Source organism: Saimiri boliviensis, chromosome 3 (genome assembly GCF_048565385.1).
Source record: "Saimiri boliviensis isolate mSaiBol1 chromosome 3, mSaiBol1.pri, whole genome shotgun sequence".
NCBI lineage: Eukaryota > Metazoa > Chordata > Mammalia > Primates > Cebidae > Saimiri > Saimiri boliviensis.
The window spans coordinates 159,898,572-159,917,971 of NC_133451.1; the positions used below are offsets into that span (position 1 = coordinate 159,898,572).

A 19,400-nucleotide genomic window follows, 5' to 3' on the forward strand; every position below is an offset into this window, starting at 1 on the left:
CCAAAAGAAGCTCATGGTTTAGCAGGGAGAAGGTATAAAGACATAATTACTGAATGACTGGCATGTATCACTCTATACTGAAGTGTTATTACAACTGAGGATAATGGGAAGACCCAGGAGACAAAATCTTCCAGGGGAATCGGGAACAAGGCCACAAAGGTGGTGAATTTTCAGTTGGGTCCTGGAGCACGAGTAGAGATTTGCAAAGCAGAAAACAGGAGAAAAATTATACCAGACAGAGAAAAGTGTATAAGAAAAACAAAATGAAAGAATATCAACAGAGAACATCTCCTGAGCATAACAATAATATGGAAACCATGGGTACAAATTAAATCCAGTTCCGTGAGTTAAGGCCACGGCCACTTGCTCTGAATCATCAACAACCCAACTTTCTCCGGATCTGCTGCAAAGTGATTTCAGGGTCACCCGAACATTCTTCCTTGACTAAAAACAATGCCTTGAGAATTCACGGATGGCCACAGCGCAATCAATACTAATCAGATAATATGCACTGGCCCTGAGATAACAGAGCATCTAGAATCCCAATGTGTGAATTCATACCTAATCAATACACTGCCTTATATGAGTTGAGGATTTGTTCACATTCCAAACCGTTTTAGTAAGATGCTAAGAAAAATCAATAACTTATTAAATACTAGTTACCTCATTAAAACAAACTATTAATCACCTTTGTTGCTATTATATTGGGACCACAGATGTGACTTTATATATTTTTCAGTGCATGCTCACAGGTTTACTCCATTCATTAGAGGAAATGACACACAGCAATGCTATTAAGAAGGAAGTCTGAGTTTAAGAACCCCTCCGGGCTTGCAGAGGGACCTATACTGCAGCCAAGATGGTGCTACTGTAAGAAATGGAGTCCCCAGCACATTATTGAAGAAAAAAAAAACTATAGCAGTCAAAAAAAAGGGGGGTGGGGCAAAGCTAAAACTCCAGCTCGAAGTGGTGAAAATTAATTGGTGGAAGTAGAAGAGACTTTATGCTACTAAAACAATAATCATCACTTCAAATGTTTCCTGCTCTCGAAATATTTTGTCAGTACCTTGTGACACCAGGAAATAAAGTTATGTTCATTTCCAGTTTTAATGGAAATGGGAGTACACATTAGCATACATACATATTTTGTGAAGTGGGAAAATGAGAACCACTGTCAGCCACAATATTAAGTACATTCCTCAAAAAAAGAAGACTTCTGGTCCTATTTCATTGACCTGTTAGGAATGGTTAACTTTAAAGTTTTTTTGAATACAAATTTCTTTTCTTCTCTTTTTTTGAGATGGAGTTTCACTCTTGTTGCCCAAGCTGGAGTGCAATGGTGCAACCTCGGCTCACTGCAACCTCTGTCTCCCAGGTTCAAGTGATTCTCCTGCCTCAGCTTTCTGGGTAGCTTGGATTACAGGCACCTGCCACCACGCCCAGCTAATTTTAATATTTTTTGTAGAGATGGGGATTTTACCATGTTGGCCAGGCTGGTCTCGAACTTCTGACCTCAAGTAATCCACCCACCTCAGCCTCCCAAAGTGCTGGGATTACAGGTGTGAGCCACCATGCCCAGCTGAATACAAATTTCAAGTTGTGTCTTCCACAGACATTATGTTATCAATTTCTTAGGAATATAGAGAAAAGCTTGGACTATATGCCTATGAGTCTGTGAATAAGTTACTCTGCTTATCTATGGAAATGTCCCCTCCACTTAAAAAGTATGGTCAGCATTATGTAAGCTAAACTAAGTGCTGAGTTAAACAAAATTATCTCACTAAATTATATATGATAGATTTTTTCACCCTAGGAATCTTTGAATAGCATGTCTTAAGAAATGGTGATCATTAGGTCCAAATAATTTAATGTTGCTGTTTTATTTGGAGATGATTGATTTTTATGTAAATTTTTTGGCAAAGAGCATTCATTTGTGAGTCTTCTCTGCAGGCTGCATGGTGTAGTGTAAAGAAAACAGACATTGCATTTGTTAGTCTGGATTTAAATCCTAACCACTCTCGGATGGTCTTTGGTCAGTAACATGACTTTTCTAAGTCAGTATTTTCAGATATTAAATGAAAGTAAATAACATTCCCCTACCTGCCTCACTGGAGTATCATTATGATGAGCTAAAGTCATGTGTATAAAAGAATATGACAAAATCTGGGACCCTAACTGGTTAGTCTTCCTGTGTTGTTGCAATAAAAGAAACACAACAAAAAGAAACCAGCAGCTGAAAGTTAAAGTTATTCTGAAATTTGTTTGTATTTTTAAAGAGTATTAAAAGAGATCAAATGTACTATTCATTTATTTATTTGAGATGGAGTTTTGCTCGTCGCCCAGGCTAGAGTGCAATGACATGATCTCAGCTCACTGCAGCCTCTGCCTCCCGGGTTCAAGCAATTCTCCTACCTCAGCCTCCTGAGTAGCTGAGACTACAGGCGTGTGCCACTACGCCTGGCTAATTTTTTAGTATTTTTAGTAGAGACAGGGTTTTACCATTTTGGCCAGTCTAGCCTCGAACTCCTGTCCTCAGGTGATCTTCCTGCCTCGCCTCCCAAAGTGCTAGGATTACAAGCGTGAGCCACCATGCCCAACCGAGATCAAATTTATAATTCACAGCACATTTCTGATAGTCCCTCCTTACTGTACCACTCAAGTTCTCTCACACTCTCACCCGTGTTTGTTTTGGAGCCTCTTTTTTTTAAAATTAACTCCTCCCTCTCATCTCTCCACCCAACCCCTCTCCAACACTCAGGACTCAAAGCTTGTCTGTAGCTGTCTTCTCCCCCAACCCCCGTGTACTGTCTCTTCGCCTCAAGCTCTTTATCGCAAATATCATTTTGGCTTTCTGCCTTCCTTCCATATGCTCCAGATTCTCCACCAGAAAAGCCTAGGGGGAATTCAGCAGGCAAGAATCTTCCGTGCAACACTCCTATCCCCAAGCAAGTGGTGTGGGATGAAGAATACGGAGAACAGTCATACATTCGTATTTTTCATTTTGGGAGGCTGAACAGGCAGATCACCTGAAGTCAGAGGTTTGAGACCAGCCTGCACAACATGGTGAAACCCGTCTTTACCAAATACAAAAATTAGCCAGGTGTGGTAGCACATGCCTGTAATCGCAGCTACTCGGGAGGCTGAGGCATGAGAATTGGCTGAACCTGGGAGGCAGAGGTTGCAGTGAGCTGAGATCATGCCACTGCACTCCAGCCTGTTCAATAGAGTGAGACCTGTCTGAAACACAAACACACACACACACACACACACACACACACACACACAATTTTGATCCTTTTTGCACATTAATATTTTCACCCTAGCTGTTGTTGTCTCTGCGTATTAACAATTATACTGTCTTTTATTTTTTTAGTTTAGGTAATAGGGTCCTTATTTTCAAAGTAAGTAAAACAAATCACAAGGAAGTGACCCAGAAACTGATTCAGGATCCCAGAATTAATCAAGAATACAGGTAGAAAGCAAGTTTCATTTTTTTCTACTCTACAGAACAGTGGTTCCCAGAGTATGTTTTAAGATATCCCTAGAGATGCCTCTGAAAAAGAAATCCAAGGCCAAATGCAACAGAAAAATGCTGTATTCTGTCTTCGTTCAGGGGGTGCGGGTCCACAATGCATACTAGCAACTGAGGGAAGTCCTGAGTTTGTAAGGAAATACATTCACAAAAAGAGAGATTAGAGACTTAGTGCTTTGAAAAGCAAGATTATAAAACATTTAGGACAATATCTTTAATCTCTGCTAGGGAAACTTTCTTAAACTGGACTCCAAAAGTACAACCATAACATAAAAGATTGACACTTTCATCTACATTGGAACATAAAACTTCTCTTCATGAGAAAACATCATTAAGAAAGTGAAAACATGAATCACAAATTGAAAGAAGAAATTTTGTAAATACGTAACTTAAGAATTACAATGAAGAAAGCACAAAGAACTCCTAAAAGTCATTAAGAAAAAGACAACCCAGTTAGAAATTGGGCAAGAACATGGATAGTAGCATTTACAGAAGAGGAAGTTCAAACAATAATAATATATGAAAAGGTGCTCAAATTTACTAGTAATAAAGGAAATGAGAACCAAAATCACAACGAGACGGGCAAAAAATTCAAGTCTGACAATACCAAGTGTTGGTGGGGATACGGAGCAATGACATTTAAAGCACGTTAGACTCAATGAAAATTAGAACTGTCACTTTGGATCACAATTTGGTTTATCCTATAAAGGTGAAGATGTACCTCCCCTCACACCCACTGACTCTGCTCTTAGATATATACCCTAGAGAAATTCTTGCACATGTGCTCTAAAAAACATGTGCCAGAAAGTTCCTAGCACCATTGTTTATAATGGCAAAACACCACAGCAAAAATAATATTCATCAGCCAAGAAAATGGCAAATAAATTATGTGTAAACAAAATGAATAACAGCAATGAAAATGAACTACAGCTATGTGTATCAACACAGAGAAAGCCCAGAAACATAGAATTGAATAAAGAACAAGTCTCAGAAGAATATCCACAGCATGCTTTTATATAAAGCTAATTCAAAGCTTTTTTAAAAAAACATTTTTTTTTTTTTTTTGAGACAGAGTTTGCTTTGTCATTTCAGGCTAGAGTGGAGTGACACCATCTTGGCTCACTGCAGCCTCGACCTCCTGAGCTCAAGTGATCCTCCCTCCTCAGCCTCCTGAGTAACTGGGATGACAGGCATGTGCCATCATGCCTGGCTAATATTTTTTCAATTATTTTTTTTGTAGAGATGTGGTCTCACTATGTTGCTCAGGCTGGTGGTCTTGAACTTCTGGTCTCAGGCAATCCTCCCACCTCAGCATCTCAAATGGCTGGGATTACAGGTGTGAGGCACCATGCCCAGCCCAAAAGTATATACAAATTTAAAATACATTATTTAAGGATATATATTTATATACATATACACAGTGGAACCATTATGAAAAACAAAACTCAAACACAAAATCCAGAATACTGGTTATTCTGGGCTACGATCAGAAAGGGGCAACCAGGGGAACTCTCTGGGATTGGCAGTATATTTGTTAAGCTGGGTTTTTATTGCTCTTTATACTGTGTGTGTGTGTGTGTGTGTGTGTGTGTGTGTGTGTGTACATTTTTTGTATGCATTAATATTACATGCATACATTTTAATTTTTAATTTAATTTGTTTAGCTCAGTATCTGACAGACATTGCCCATGTAATCCTTCTATCTCCTTACACGTACACATACTAACACCCAGTCGAGTTTGGTTTGGGAAACACTGCTCTAGGCCTTAAAACCTGTCTTTTGGCAAAGAGACTCTCCCCAGCCAAAACCTGGGGCTATTATACCAGCAGGGCCAGGATACCAGAGCAGACGCCTGGCTCTTCCTGGGGCCACGCTGCTCCAGGCTATGCTTGTGCATGTCTTCGTAAGCACACATGAACTATATATACCAGCCTCACCTCAGGTCTTCAAAGTCCTGTGGAAGTAGCAGGTGGTCTGTTGACGTGTACAAAAGTCATTGATATTCACTTTCCCCGTGTCTTTGGAGTCCACTTTCCCTTCCCCTCCGTCCAGGTACACATGGCAGGAGAGATGATACTTCAAGCAAAGGTGCACGTTCCTGTAAGAATGAAAATTATTCTGGAGAGTTCAGTGTTTTCTGGGTTTTACCATGGAAGTATCTAGTCAGGCACAGCATTTTCTGAGGCAATTCCTCTGTACAGATAATGCCTAATAATCTTCAAATATAAATAGCTCCTGCTGGGCTTTTGATGTTCACACCTTGGTGGACTCATTGAGAGATACTTTACAGTTGGATGCATTGCTGAGAAGTCAACAGATTTTTCCCCATGCCTTTGCTGATAAAGGATTTTCAAATCGATGTGATTGCAGCAGTCTTAAACTACCAGGCATGGCCATTACTATAGTCCTTCATTAGTATCAGGTTTAATGAGGTCAGGCTAAAAGAAGATTGTATGGTCTTTTTTGTTTTTTGAGATGGAGTTTTACTCTTGTTGCCCAGGCTGGAGAGCAATGGTGCAATCTTTGCTCACCACAACGTTCACCTCCTGGGTTCAAGCAATTCTCCTGCCTCAGCCTCCTGAGTAGCTGAGCTGGGATTACAGGTGCCTGCCACCACGCCAGGCTAATTTTGTATTTTTAGTAGAGACAGGGTTTCTCCATGTTGGTCAGGCTAGTCTTGAACTCCCAACCTCAGGTGATCCACCTGCCTCAGCCTTCCAAAGTGCTGGGATTACAGGTGTGAGCCACCATGCCCTGCCTAATTGTATAGTCTTAAACTGAATTGATATTGTCACTACAGTGGAGCAGCCTGCTATACTTTAAACCCCTGGTTCAGAGGGAATATTTCATTTTTGCTAACATAATCTTCCATTGTGAAGATTAATTTCAGCATAACGATCTATCACCTGAGGAGATTCACTCTGCTGCTTCAAAACCCGTATCTTGTAACCAGACATTTTATATTCTCTGAGTCTCCCATTCCCAGCTCCCTGGCTTACTGCACCTGCATTTTCACTGCCAGCAGCCCTCTCTCCTTACACAGGATGCCACAGAGATGTTCACCTCTCACTTCTTTTTCTCCATTTTCTTTTTCTAGAAACCTTGTCACTTACACACAGTTTCTAGCTCGTGAGCAAGCCATCTATCATCACATGAGGTGGAAGCGGCACGGAGCGGTGTGTGCTGGAGCAGAACCAACATGTAAATGGTGAATTTGTTTTCACACAGTGTCAAATGGACCGAGGTGTCCTCAGCACTCTGGCTTTACCCCGAAATGGCATTTGGAGGGCAGTCAGCTGATATTTTTCTCAACCCAAGGCTAGTAGGTCAGCTGAGCAGCAAGAAGATACTGGAAATCCATCCTGACTGTCTCCCTGGGTCTCATGTCACACTTTCTCTTTGTACATCTGCTCAGCCTCCTCTCTTTCTCTGCTCACCAGCCTTCTCTGATCCCAGCCCACAGAGCAGAGCTCACGACTGCCCAGGTTTCCTCCTCAGGAGGTTGGACACATAGTCCAACCATACTTCTCTCCAGTCTCAAATCCAAATTGCCAGAGTTGCAATTTCAGTTGCCCCATCTGGGTTAGGTGCCAATCCACTGGAGCCAGAGGTCAGGGGCGCATGCGCCCCAATGTTCCTGGGGGCCATTTCCTCTGACTTGGGGAGCCCAATTAAGAGTGTTCTTACAAGCTGGACAGACATTCCAAAGTGCATCCAATATGTGCACCTGTCCTTAAGAACATAATCATACTTTAAAAAATCATGATGATGCATTCTATCACTTATTTCACAATTAGTCAATGAACACCTAATTTGTCAGGCACTGTGCTAGGCTCTGAGGATTCAGACAGATGAGGTCCAGCCCTCTAGTGGGAGAGATAAACAAAAGAACAACCAACTTAGAAACAAAATAATAACAGATTGCAATAACTGCCTCATAGAAAATGGAAGGGGTGCCGGGCGCGGTGGCTCAAGCCTGTAATCCCAGCACTTTGGGAGGCCGAGGCGGGTGGATCACGAGGTCAAGAGATCGAGACCATCCCGGTCAACATGGTGAAACCCCGTCTCTACTAAAAATACAAAAAATTAGCTGGGCATGGTGGCGTGTGCCTGTAATCCCAGCTACTCAGGAGGCTGAGGCAGGAGAATTGCCTGAACCCAGGAGGCAGAGGATGCGGTGAGCCGAGATCGCACCATTGCACTCCAGCCTGGGTAACAAGAGTGAAACTCCGTCTCATAAAAAAAAAAAAAAAAAAAAAGAAAAGAAAATGGAAGGGGTTGTGTGACAGAGTATTTGAGGGATGCATGTGGAGGCATGCTTATCTGAGGCCCCCTTGAGGGGCTAATGTTAAATATCTAAGGAAGAAGGTGATTTCAGCAGAGGGGCTGGGGGCCTTGAGCTGGAAAAGAGCCTGAAGGATACACCATGAGTTTAGACATGTGGACAAGATCCAGTTTACTTGGGGCCTTGTGTGCCTTGCTAGGAGACTGGGATTTAATTCTAAGGGTACGAGGAAGATGTCAATGAAGATCAAGCAGAGGAGAGCTTGATCTGATTTACGGGTTTTTGTTTGTTTGTTTGTTTGTTGAGACGGACTCTCATCCTGTCACTCAGGCTGGCGTGCAGTGGTCCAATCTCGGCTCATCACAACCTCCCCCTCCCAGATTCAAGTGATTCTTCTGCCTCAGCCTCCTGAATAGCCTGAAACTACAGGCGCACACCACCATGCCCAGCTAATTTTTGTATTTTTAGTAGAGACAGGGTTTCACCGTATGGGCCAGGTTGGTGATTTATGGTTTTAAAAGATGATTTTGGGGTGGGATTATGTGGACGCAGGGAGGCTGGGTACGAAGCTGCTGTGGTAGTTCAGGAGAGAGAGAGCAGAGGAAGCTTTGGGAGAGTGGCAGTCATTAGGATGAACAGATGCTACAGTCCAAATGTTTGTGTGCCCCCAAAATTCATACATTGAAATCCAGTCCCCAGTGTAATAATATTAAAAGGTGAGGCCTTTAGGAGGTGATTAGGTCATGAGCAGGGAGCTCTCAAGAATGGGATCAGTGCTCTTATAAAAGAGCCTGAGAGGCTTGTTTGCCCATTCCACCAGGTGAGGAAGCAGCGAGAAGGTGCCATCTATGAATCAGAAAGTGGGTCCCAGCCAGACACCGAATACGCTGATGCAGGACTTCCAGCTCTAGAACTGTGAGAAATAAGCGTTTGTTGTTTACAAGGTGCTCAAACTGTGGTCTTTTATTGTAGCTGCACAAACAAAGACAACAGAAGAACCCAGATTCCAGATGTGTTTTATAGTAGGACAGCCCAGAACTTGCCGATGCATAGGATTTGAGGAGGAAAAAAGGAGGAATTTCAGATAGGTTTCAGTGGCTGCACGGATGGTGAGCCATTTTCTGGAATAGAACAGATTGGAATGACTGACCATGTCTTTATCACAGAAGACATCAAAGCAAGAACTCTGCAGCCCCAGACATCAAGGTCCTTGGAAACTGATCTGCTGAGAAACTCTTGATTCTCTCTGCAGTCCAAGGGCTCCAGTTCTCACAGACCATCACTGTAATTCCACCTCAGTCACCCCAACAGCACCTCCTCCCTCAAAATCTACCAATCCATCCTTAGGATGCTTAGAGGAAGAAAGGCTTGGGGTTGACGCAGTGAATTAACCCAAATATCAATTCTCTCCTTTCTAACTCTGTACATTGTCAGGACAGCATTGCTCCAAGTGCGGTATCAGCCTCCTCCTCTATAATGAGGGCAAGGAGAACATATTTACCTCACAGAGCTTTCATTTTTAAGACTGAAACAAAGCTATATAGGTAAAGCACTTACCACAGTGCCTACATTATGCTGAGTGTTTAATGTACATTGAACGTCATTATTCTTAGCATTTCTTTTTTTTTTTTTTTTTTTCAAAGTAAATTTATTACCAGGTACAAATTTCCTGCTTATACAGAGAGACTGGAAGTAAGTCTCTAGAGATAAGGGATGTTTTGTGGCAGTATAATTATCCAGGCAAAAAATTTCACCACAGGAAAATAGATGTTCAATTGCATTTGCCCAAAATAAAAATTAAGATGGATTAAGACAGAAAATCTTTTCCTGATTTGTGAAATTATTTGTATGAAATGTCTTACCAAGATATAAAATTAAATTACATTCATATATTTAATTAGTTCCTTATTGAAAAGAATAAAATTACATGAAATGAGAACTACTCCAGAAATTCAGTACATACGGTCACTGTCCAATGTAGATCAATATAATGGGATTTTACTTGCATTTCCTGCCAAAGAATAGTTTTTCTGGCATGTAGACATCGCTTAGAGGTTGAAGACAACAGAAGAATGTCTCACTAAGGAGCATTCTGGTATCTCTCTTCCTATAGATTGTCAAGTGTGGCAGACAGAATATGTCCACTAAGTAAATTTAATAATCTCTTTCAAGAGGTTAGCACTTGTGCCATCTAATGTGATTCCCTCTATTCCATATCCCTCAGCCGTACTTTTTATCTTGGAAGCCATCTCATCAAACAGGAAGATAATAAACTCTCAAGATTAGGAGGGACCAGCCTTAAAGACCAACTCATTCAACTCTCCATCAGGATCGAAAATAAATGAGATAAAGAAATATTCCCTGTTCGAGTTCTACCCAAAGCACAGAACAGCCAATAGCCTTGGAAAGAATATACAAGGGAATAGCTACTGCTATTCCCACCATCCCACATTCAGCTGCCCTTGTAGGAAATGCAAGCAATTCTGCCTCATTGATGGGCAGAGCTTCGCCATGTTCACAAAGTCAAAGTGATCTCCTACTGAGATTCCCATGATAGGCCTCCTTTCAGTTTTAGTAGTGGCTTTTCCATTTGAAGGAAGTCCCCATGAGCCACAGATATCCGATAAAACCCAATACATCAAAGAAGCAGGGCGTGCTAGGCAGAGTAATGAACTCCTACAGATGCCCACATCCCAATCTCCAGAACCTGTGAATACCTTCTGTTTGTACATGAGATATGATATTTATATGGTAATATAACAGAAATGTGTATATATGTATACTTCTGTCCATATATATGTGAAGTATGTTGTTACTAATCAGTGGCTAACCTTGAGACAGGGAGATTTTCCTGTCCTTGATTATCCAGATGGCCCAATGTGATCACAAGGGTCTTTATAAGTGAAAGTGGGAAGCAAGAAAGTGAGGTCAGGGCCAGAGAGAGATTGCAAGAGGCTGCCCAGCTGGCTTTACAGATGCAGGAAGAGGCCACAGCTAAGAAATGGAGCAGTCTCTAGAATCTGGGAAAGGCAAGGAAATGGATTTTCCCACAGAGCCTACTGAAAGAAGCCCAGTCCTGAGGGCGCACTGTTTTTAAACCTAATAAGACCCATTTCAAATGTTTGGCCCCAGAACTGTGAGGGAATAAATCCATGTTTTGAGCCACGAAGTTTGGAATCATTTGTTACGGCAGTAATTGAAAACCAATACCTAGGGTGGGTAAACATGAGAGGGTAACAAGAGACTTCGTTTCCTCCCAAAGCCTCTTGGAAACCTCACAGGAGCAACGCCCCAGCTGAAGACTGTGTATGTGGGTTCTTGACTCCTAAAGGCCAACCTACAGCTTCTCAGTTACTGATGGCTTTTTATCATGGCAAAATAATTTCAAGGAGAGAGTTAAGGTGGGGAGAAATGAAAGGACATTATAACAGGCCAGGCATGAAGTGGTATGCATGGAAACAGAGGAGCAGTGATTAAAGAAACTCCATGACTTTAGGGTCACTCCACCGCCACCACCAAGTCTTAGCCATCCTGGCTTTCCCTCTGTTGCTGTAACTCACTGTGCTCATGGAGAGCTTGGGCCCATCTGCCTGAAAAGATCTTTCCCCTGATAGTACAGAGACTCAGAGCTCACGTTAAATGGCACCGCCTCAGAGAGACTTTCTCTGTCCATCCCATCTATAGCAGCCACCCAGGCAGCATTATATGAGTTTGCTTCAGTTCTTTATTGAGCACTTACCCAAATCTCATCATTTTCTTGTTTATATGTTTACACATTTATCGTCGATTTTCTCCACCTGGAGTGTAAGCTCCATGACAGCCAGCACTCTGTCTCGTGCCCACTTACATCCTCAGGGCCTGGATGAGTACCTGGTACATAGGAGGTGCTCAATAAATATATGTAGAAGGGACAAATAAAAGTTCTTAGTTTCTCATTGGATAGATAAGGAAACAGAAGGATGAGTCAGGAGTGCCTGGAAGGGAAGAGCCTGGTCCCTTTAAACGATACTGAAGATGGACAGCGAAGGAGGGTGGGGGTTGGGGGAGAGGTAGAGACGGGCGGGTCCCTGGCTAGGGTTTCACCCCCATAAACCCGGGTGAGGACAGACACATCTGCCTACACGCCCAAATGTTACATGTCCCAAGACCACCCCGGCCCACCACACCCCATCCTGGGCCTATAAAAACCCGAGACCCTCACAAGGCAGAGCGAAGCGGCTGGACGTGAGAGAAACAGGTGGGTGGAAGTAGACGCAAGAGTCCGGACAGCGAGAGGGCGTGGAGGGGAGCTCGCTGGCGGAAGAGGACACCGGCAGACCGCGAGCCTGCAGGCCGTGACTTGAGGATTGAGGCGGAGTCTGGGTCGGAGTTTGGCAGAGGCAGTCTCTGGAGAGCCGGGGCCCCAACCGCCCAACTCCAGGGGAAAGCCCATCTCCCTTCTGGCTCCCCCATCGGCGGAGAGCTACTTCCACTCAATACGACTTTGCACTCATTCTCCAAGCCCACGTGTGATCCAATTCTTCTGGTACACCAAGGCAAGAAACCCGAGGATACAGAAATCCCTCTGTCCTTGCGACAAGATCCATGGAGCTGGTTAACACAAGCCTCCTACAGAGGCGAACGCAGAGAGCGCCCCGTCACACACACCCACTGGGGCTTCAGGAGCCGTAACCATTCACCCCTAGGCACTGCCATGGGGTCGGAGCCCACAGCCCGCCCGTCTGTATGCGCCTCTACAGGTCTCAGCAGCTGGGCACTGAAGAAGCGGGCCCCACCCCCATCACATGCCCTGCGAGGCGGACAAGGGAACCTTTCTCGTTTCAGTACATGGCTCCAGCGTGTTTAGCCTTCAGTACCTAGAGACGGTGGTGCCATGGACAGAGACAGGAAAACAGAAAACGTAAATGCAGGACATAAAGCCAAGGATGAGTTCGATTTTCAGTATGTCAGGCATGAAGTAAAAGCAGGAAGTCCTCTGGGCACTTGAACTCATCAACCACCAATTCAATGTGTTTTTTCATCATCTTCCTAAACGGGCTCCTGTTTTCTTCCTCTCTGCTTCATCTGGTGACATTGCCGTTCAAGCAGTTGTCCTAGCTAGAAAGCTAGGAATGTATCCCGGACTCCCTCCTCTCACTTGTTCCAAAATCCAATCAGGCCAATTTTCGAATTGCCAAATTGAAGTAAGAGGCGTATTTTTTCTTCCACATATGCTGCCCTTTTCTTTGATGAATCCTATCAGTATGTTACCTTGCAGTTGTTTTTCTTTTAAATAAATACTCGGCTGGGCACAGTGGCTCACGCCTGTAATCCCAGCACTTTGGGAGGTTGAGGTGGGCAGATCACCTGAGGTCGGGAGTTCAAGATCAGCCTGATCAACATGGAGAAACCCCATCTCTACTAAAAATACAAAATTAACTGGGCATGGTGGCACATGCCTGTAATATCAGCTACTCGGGAGGCTGAGGCACGAGAATCACTTGAACTCGGGAGGCAGAGGTTGCGGTGAGCCAAGAGCATGCCATTGCACTCCAGCCTGGGCAACAAGAACGAAACCCCATCTCAAAAATAAAAAAATTAGGCCGGGCACGGTGGCTCATGGCTCACAACTGTAATTCCATCACTTTGGGAGGCCAGGGTGGGTGGATCGCCCAAGGTCAGGAGTTCAAGATCAGCCTGACCGACATGGTGAAACCCGGTCTCTACCAAAAGTACAAAAATTAGCTGGACATGGTGGCGGGAGCCTGTAATCCCAGCTACTCGGGAGGCTGAGGCATGAGAATTGCTTGAACCCAGGAGGCGGAGATCATGTCATTATACTCCAGCCCAGGCGACAAGTGAAACCCTGTCTCAATAAATAAATAAATAAATAAATAAATACTCTTACTCAGTTTCTTCAAGGTAGAGATAACATTTTAACAATGAATGAGAAAATAACTACTTTTCAAAGGAAACCCTGTTGAAAAGAACTTTAAAAGTAGACGTTTAAAAATGTTTCCATCATCTTGTGATTTTATTGCCAAAAATAACAAAAGGGAGTCATGTCTACACACATATGTATCAGAACACTTTAAAAGCTTGGCATGCAGACTTTACTAACCTCTTTTACATTTTTTAGAAACCAGGTTCAGCAGGTAATGGAAACTATTTGTTAACATGACAAAAAGTACATATTCCTTCCAGTTAGTCTGCAAGAACAACTGATTGATATCAGGGATAAAAGATATTTACAAACTTAAATTTCATCAAAGACATTTGCATCATTACTAATGGAATTGAGCTCAGAGTCTCATGATTAGCAAGTGTGCTTCCATTTGGAGCTCCATAGCTTTATGAGGCTTTTTTTCAGCTACATCAACCACTAAAAGCAAGGACTGAAATACACTGAGAAGAAGATCCACAAATAACAGTATCACAAGTATTAAATCAAAACTTAAACAAAATAATTAGGTGTATTCAATCATTAGGTTTGTCTATTATAAGTAAAAAAAAAATTTAAATGCTTTAATCCCTTTACTATTTTATCCTTTTACTGTTTATATTCTGGAGTATGTTTTTCAATGATGTAATATATTAATGGAGCAATAAACATATAATTGATTTGAAATATAAGTACACTGGGAGTGCGTAGCTGAGATTTCCATGCCCACAGGATGTTCAATCACTGCCCTGTGGAGGCAGAGGAGCCACCATAAAATGCACACGGCCCACAGCATGGAAACTTGCATGGCTCCCCATCTGATGCAGATGCCTCTGTGACCATCAAGATGGGCAATGTACATGCGCAGATGTGTACTGTCCTCTGGGCATACTTAGATTTCATGAAACCTGAAAGCCCTGGTAATACTGTAGCCACCAGCTTGCTGCTTGGATAAGGTGAACAGAGAGTTATGCTCAATCCCTGGCTTCTAGCCCTAGCTCTATCCCTTTCTCTCTCTAAGAAAGCATATGGAATGCCAGTGGGGGAGAGTCGCCATATTCTAGGGATAACCTTGAATCTGCTCTAATTTAGGTTTTTAAAGGAGCAAAGCCATTACAAACCTAACGCTTTATTATTAGTAACACATTGTTGGCTGCACCCCGGTGAGCCAGGACTCCCAGGCTGAAAGCCTCTTCCTTACAAAATCACATCTTCACTTCCCCATCCCTGCCTTCCTCTCAGACCTCATCTTCTACCACCTTTGCACATATCATACTGTTTCTTACTTTGTTCATACAGTCTTCTTTGCCCAATGTTTCTTCTGCTTGCCATCCACACCTGACTAACTTCTATTCTTCCATTAGGATTAAGCTCAATTCCACCACCAGGCATCTACCCAAAGGAAAATAAATCATTGTATTAAAAAGACACCTGTACTCACATGTTTATCACAGCATTATTCATAATAGCAAAGTCATGGAACCAACCTAAGTGTCCATCAACAGACGACTGGATAAAGAAAATCGTGTGTGTGTGTGTGTGTGTGTGTATAAAATATATATTTGTGTGTGTGTGAGTGTGTGTGTGTGTGTGTATGGACACACCATGGAATACTATGCAGCCATAAAAAAGAATGAGATTGTGTCTTTTGCAGTAATATGAATAGAGCTAGAGGTCATTATCCTAAGTAAAATAACTCAGAAAATCAAATATCACACGTTCTCCCTTATAAGTGAGAGTTAAACAGTAGGTATGCATGAACACAGAGAGGGAAATAACAGACACTGGGCACTCTAAAAAAGGGGAAAAGAAGAAGCGGTGAGAGCTGAGTATTTACCTGTGGGGTACAATGTTCACTGTTTGGACAATGGATACACTAGAAGCCCAGACTTCACCTCTGCACAATAGATCCCTGTAATAAAACTGTACTTGTACTCTCTAAATCTATAAAAGGAAAAAAGAAAGAAAAAAGGCTAAGCTCAAACCACTACTTCCAGGAAATCTTCCCTGACTCACCATGATATACCTTTGCCAACCTTTATGTTCCCATCTTGCACAATTGTCTATTTATAGGTGGGTCATTCCCACCGGACTGTGAGCTTTCATTTCAGCTGAGGGGGATGGAGTCTCACTGGTAAGCACAGTGACGGCTTGTAGCAGGCATTCCAGGGATGTTTGCTGAATGAGAAAGTGAAGGAGCCGATGAATCAGAGAGCCTCTGGAAGCCCTGGGATGTTTAGGAGGTTTATCTAATGACAAAACATCTACATTTCATTACTGACCTTTCATTGCCTAAAAATATGGCTGAAATGAGAAATTACCAAAGAATGAGAAATTACAAAAGAAGTAGAATTGGGGTAGTATGGGGGGAGGGTAGCAAAAAGCTGTCAAGTAAGAGAAGAACGTGGATAGGATTCCAGAGATGACCCAAAAAGGCCACTTCTCCCCTTCACAAGTATCACCACAGAGCAACAACCTCTAAGGTAACTCGGCTGGACAGGTTCTCTCAATTGCCGGACATTAACCCTTTAGTTGCTGTACTGCAGGGAGGTCTGAGGAATCCCAGAGGAGGGGTCAAGCAATGCGAACAGTGAACGGGAGGTTCTCAGGGAGCCCTGGGCTGTGGCTATTTTCCAACAAGTACGACATTATATCAGAGTCTTTAATAATTGGTGCAGACATACCAGCGAAATCAGCTTAATACCACTCTTCCTATAGATAAATCAGGTACATACCCCTGTGTCTTCAAAAAGAGTAACTGACCCTTTAAAAGCCAACAGTTTTCTATTGAGTAAGAACTCCTTCCCTCTTGACTTTTGAGAACACTTTCTTTCTCAGCACTTCAGTGGGTAGAGCAAGCTCTAAACAAGCATTGAGTGATTTTTTTTTCCTCTGTGCTTGTTCTCGTAAGAACTTGCCTGTATAATCGTGTCGGGTAGCTCTGTTCTTCCCCATAGCAATGAAATGAAAGCTGATTTAGGCCTTACTATGTGGAGGACTTTTAGTCACAACAAGCAATAGCTTTACAGTTATTTGCATTCTTAGCTTCCTCCTTTGTGTAATTGGAAGAGATTTTGATTCAGTCCTTAACCTAGTTTTTACAGAACCTCTTCCAAATGCCTCAGACCCAGACACACTCTGTCACTCATGGCTAAGTAAATGAAATGAGCTTTCATCTGAAAAGATCAGTTCTCCTCCCAGAGAGGGTTCTATGATTCCCCGCACTTGATGGTTTTTTTTTTCCCCCACCTAATGGATTTGTTTCTCACTTGATTGTCCTTTCCTCATTGAGTATAAGCTGCAGCTCTTTCCAACATGGGGCTCACTTGGGGTTTTCATTTTCCGGGATTGATTCACTCTCAGAAGGTGAAAGTGAGATGGGGGTGGGATGAGTGAAACCAGCTCTGAAATGACCGAAAATAGCTGCAGTATACAAAGCAGCTGACTAAATTATTTTGAAGAGCTGATGAATGCTTTAAAAATCTCTGCACTGAATGCAATTGCCAATGTTTCTCAAAGTGCACTTTGAGGCCACCTGCATCCTAATCACCTGAGTGCTTGTCAAACATGCAAAGCCCCAGGTCCCATCAAAAGACAACATCTCGCAGTAAAGGCCTAGAAATCTGTACTTTAAAAAATTCTTTAAATAAAGAATAATATACATACTGAAAAGTGCACGTAGCATAAAGTGGACAGCTTGCTGGAGTTTCACAACTAAACCCATCTGCAAAGCCAGCACTCAGATCAAGAACAAGAATATCACTGATATCCCAGAAGCCACTCTGCTCTCTCCAGGCAGTCTACTCACTCTCCCCAAGGCAAACCCACATCTTAATTGCTAATGCCATAGATTACTTTTGCCTGGGTTTTTTGGTACTGTCTATAAATGGACTCATGCAGTGTATATTCTTTTGTGTCTGGCTTTTTTCACAGAGTGTGAGATTCATCTACATTGGTGTATGTTATAGACTGTTCATTGTCTTTGGCTGAATGCTATTCCATTGTGTGATTATACCAAAAGTGATCCATTCAATTTAGATCTAAATTATAATAGGCCGGGCACAGTGGCTCAAGCCTGTAATCCCAGCACTTTGGGAGGACGAGGCGGGTGGATCACGAGGTCGAGAGATTGAGACCATCCTGGTCAACATGGTGAAACCCCGTCTCTACTAAAAATACAAAAAGTTAGCTGGGCATGGTGGTGCATGCCTGTAATCCCAGCTATTCAGGAGGCTGAGACAGGAGAATCGCCTGAACCCAGGAGGCGGAGGTTGCGGTGAGCCGAGATCGCGCCATTGCACTCCAGCCTGGGTAACAAGAGCGAAACTCCGTCTCAAAAAAAAAAAAAAAGAATGGCCAAAAAAAAAAACCTCCAAGTATTGGTAGAATGTGGATCCACTGAAACTGCTAAATACCAACAGTGCAGTGGGACTATAAGTTGGTAAAATCACCTTGAAACCCTGTTGGCTTTTATATCCAAGCTAGTTGTTAGGAAAGCACCACACTCTGAAATCTGATTTTGAGTCCTTTATTGCCGGCGACCGAGAGTCAGCTCACACTCAAAATCTCTCAGCCCTGAGGAAGGGGTTTGATTTCCTTTTATGTGTTGCTCAGGGTAAGGGGGCAAAACAGAATTTTACAGAAGCAGAACAGGCAGGTTAGGGGAGGAGGCTGGTAAGTAGGAGGCAGGAGGCTCCCGTGATTGTTGATTAACTAAGGAGGGTATAAACAAGCAGTTCCCATGATTGTTGGTTACCAAGCGGGGCATTTGGTACTTTCCATACAATCAATCAAGGGATATTCACAACAGTGAGTGGGCTTGTCTAGCAGGGTATGATTACAACAGTTATATGTTTCTATAGCTCTAAGTACAACACGACCCAGCACAGGAACATAACCCAGATATGCAGTCTAAGGAGAAATGGTGGGAGGGGTGAGGCGGAGGTTAAGATGGAATCTGACTCAGCAAAATGGAGTCTGTCTGGCTAACACAGGGTAGGTTAGCACATGGCAGTATTTACTAGTGCTGAATATATGGCTACCTTATATGCAGAAATTCTACTCCTAGATGCCCAACAGAAACACATTTATATGTTCACCCAAAAGACACAAAATAGCCAAAAACTTGGTACTACCTACCTAAATATCTATCAACAATTGATCCAAATTTGCTTTTTTTTTTTTTTTTTTTTTTTTTTGAGACGGAGTTTCGCTCTTGTTACCCAGGCTGGAGTGCAATGGCGCGATCTCAGCTCACTGCAACCTCCGCCTCCTGGGTTCAGGCAATTCTCCTGCCTCAGCCTCCTGAGTAGCTGGGATTACAGGCACGCACCACCATGCCCAGCTAATTTTTTTTGTATTTTTAGTAGAGATGGGGTTTCACCATGTTGACCAGGATGGTCTTGACCTCCTGACCTCGTGATCCACCCGCCTCGGCCTCCCAAAGTGCTGGGATTACAGGCTTGAGCCACCGCGCCTGGCCTTTTTTTTTTTTTTTTTTTTTTTGAAACAAAGTCTCACTCTGTTGCCAGGCTAGAGTGCAGCGGCTGTGATCTTGGCTCACTGCAACCTCTGCCTCCTGGGTTCAAGGGATTCCCCTGCCTCAACGTCCCGAGTAGCTGGGACTACAGGCACGTGCCACCGCCTGGCTAATTTTTTGTAT

At 43.0% G+C, this 19,400-nt stretch overlaps 1 long non-coding RNA gene across 4 annotated transcripts in view; it reads right to left on the bottom strand.

The window, feature by feature from the left end:
* The window catches only part of LOC120367756 (uncharacterized), a 394,209-nt gene that overhangs the window by 120,100 nt on the left and 254,709 nt on the right, over positions 1–19,400 (bottom strand). For all 4 annotated transcript variants that reach the window (XR_012517010.1, XR_012517011.1, XR_012517008.1 and 1 more), the window contains one exon: positions 5,471–5,631. This is a non-coding gene — a long non-coding RNA (uncharacterized LOC120367756). The remainder of the gene's footprint in view (positions 1–5,470; positions 5,632–19,400) is intronic.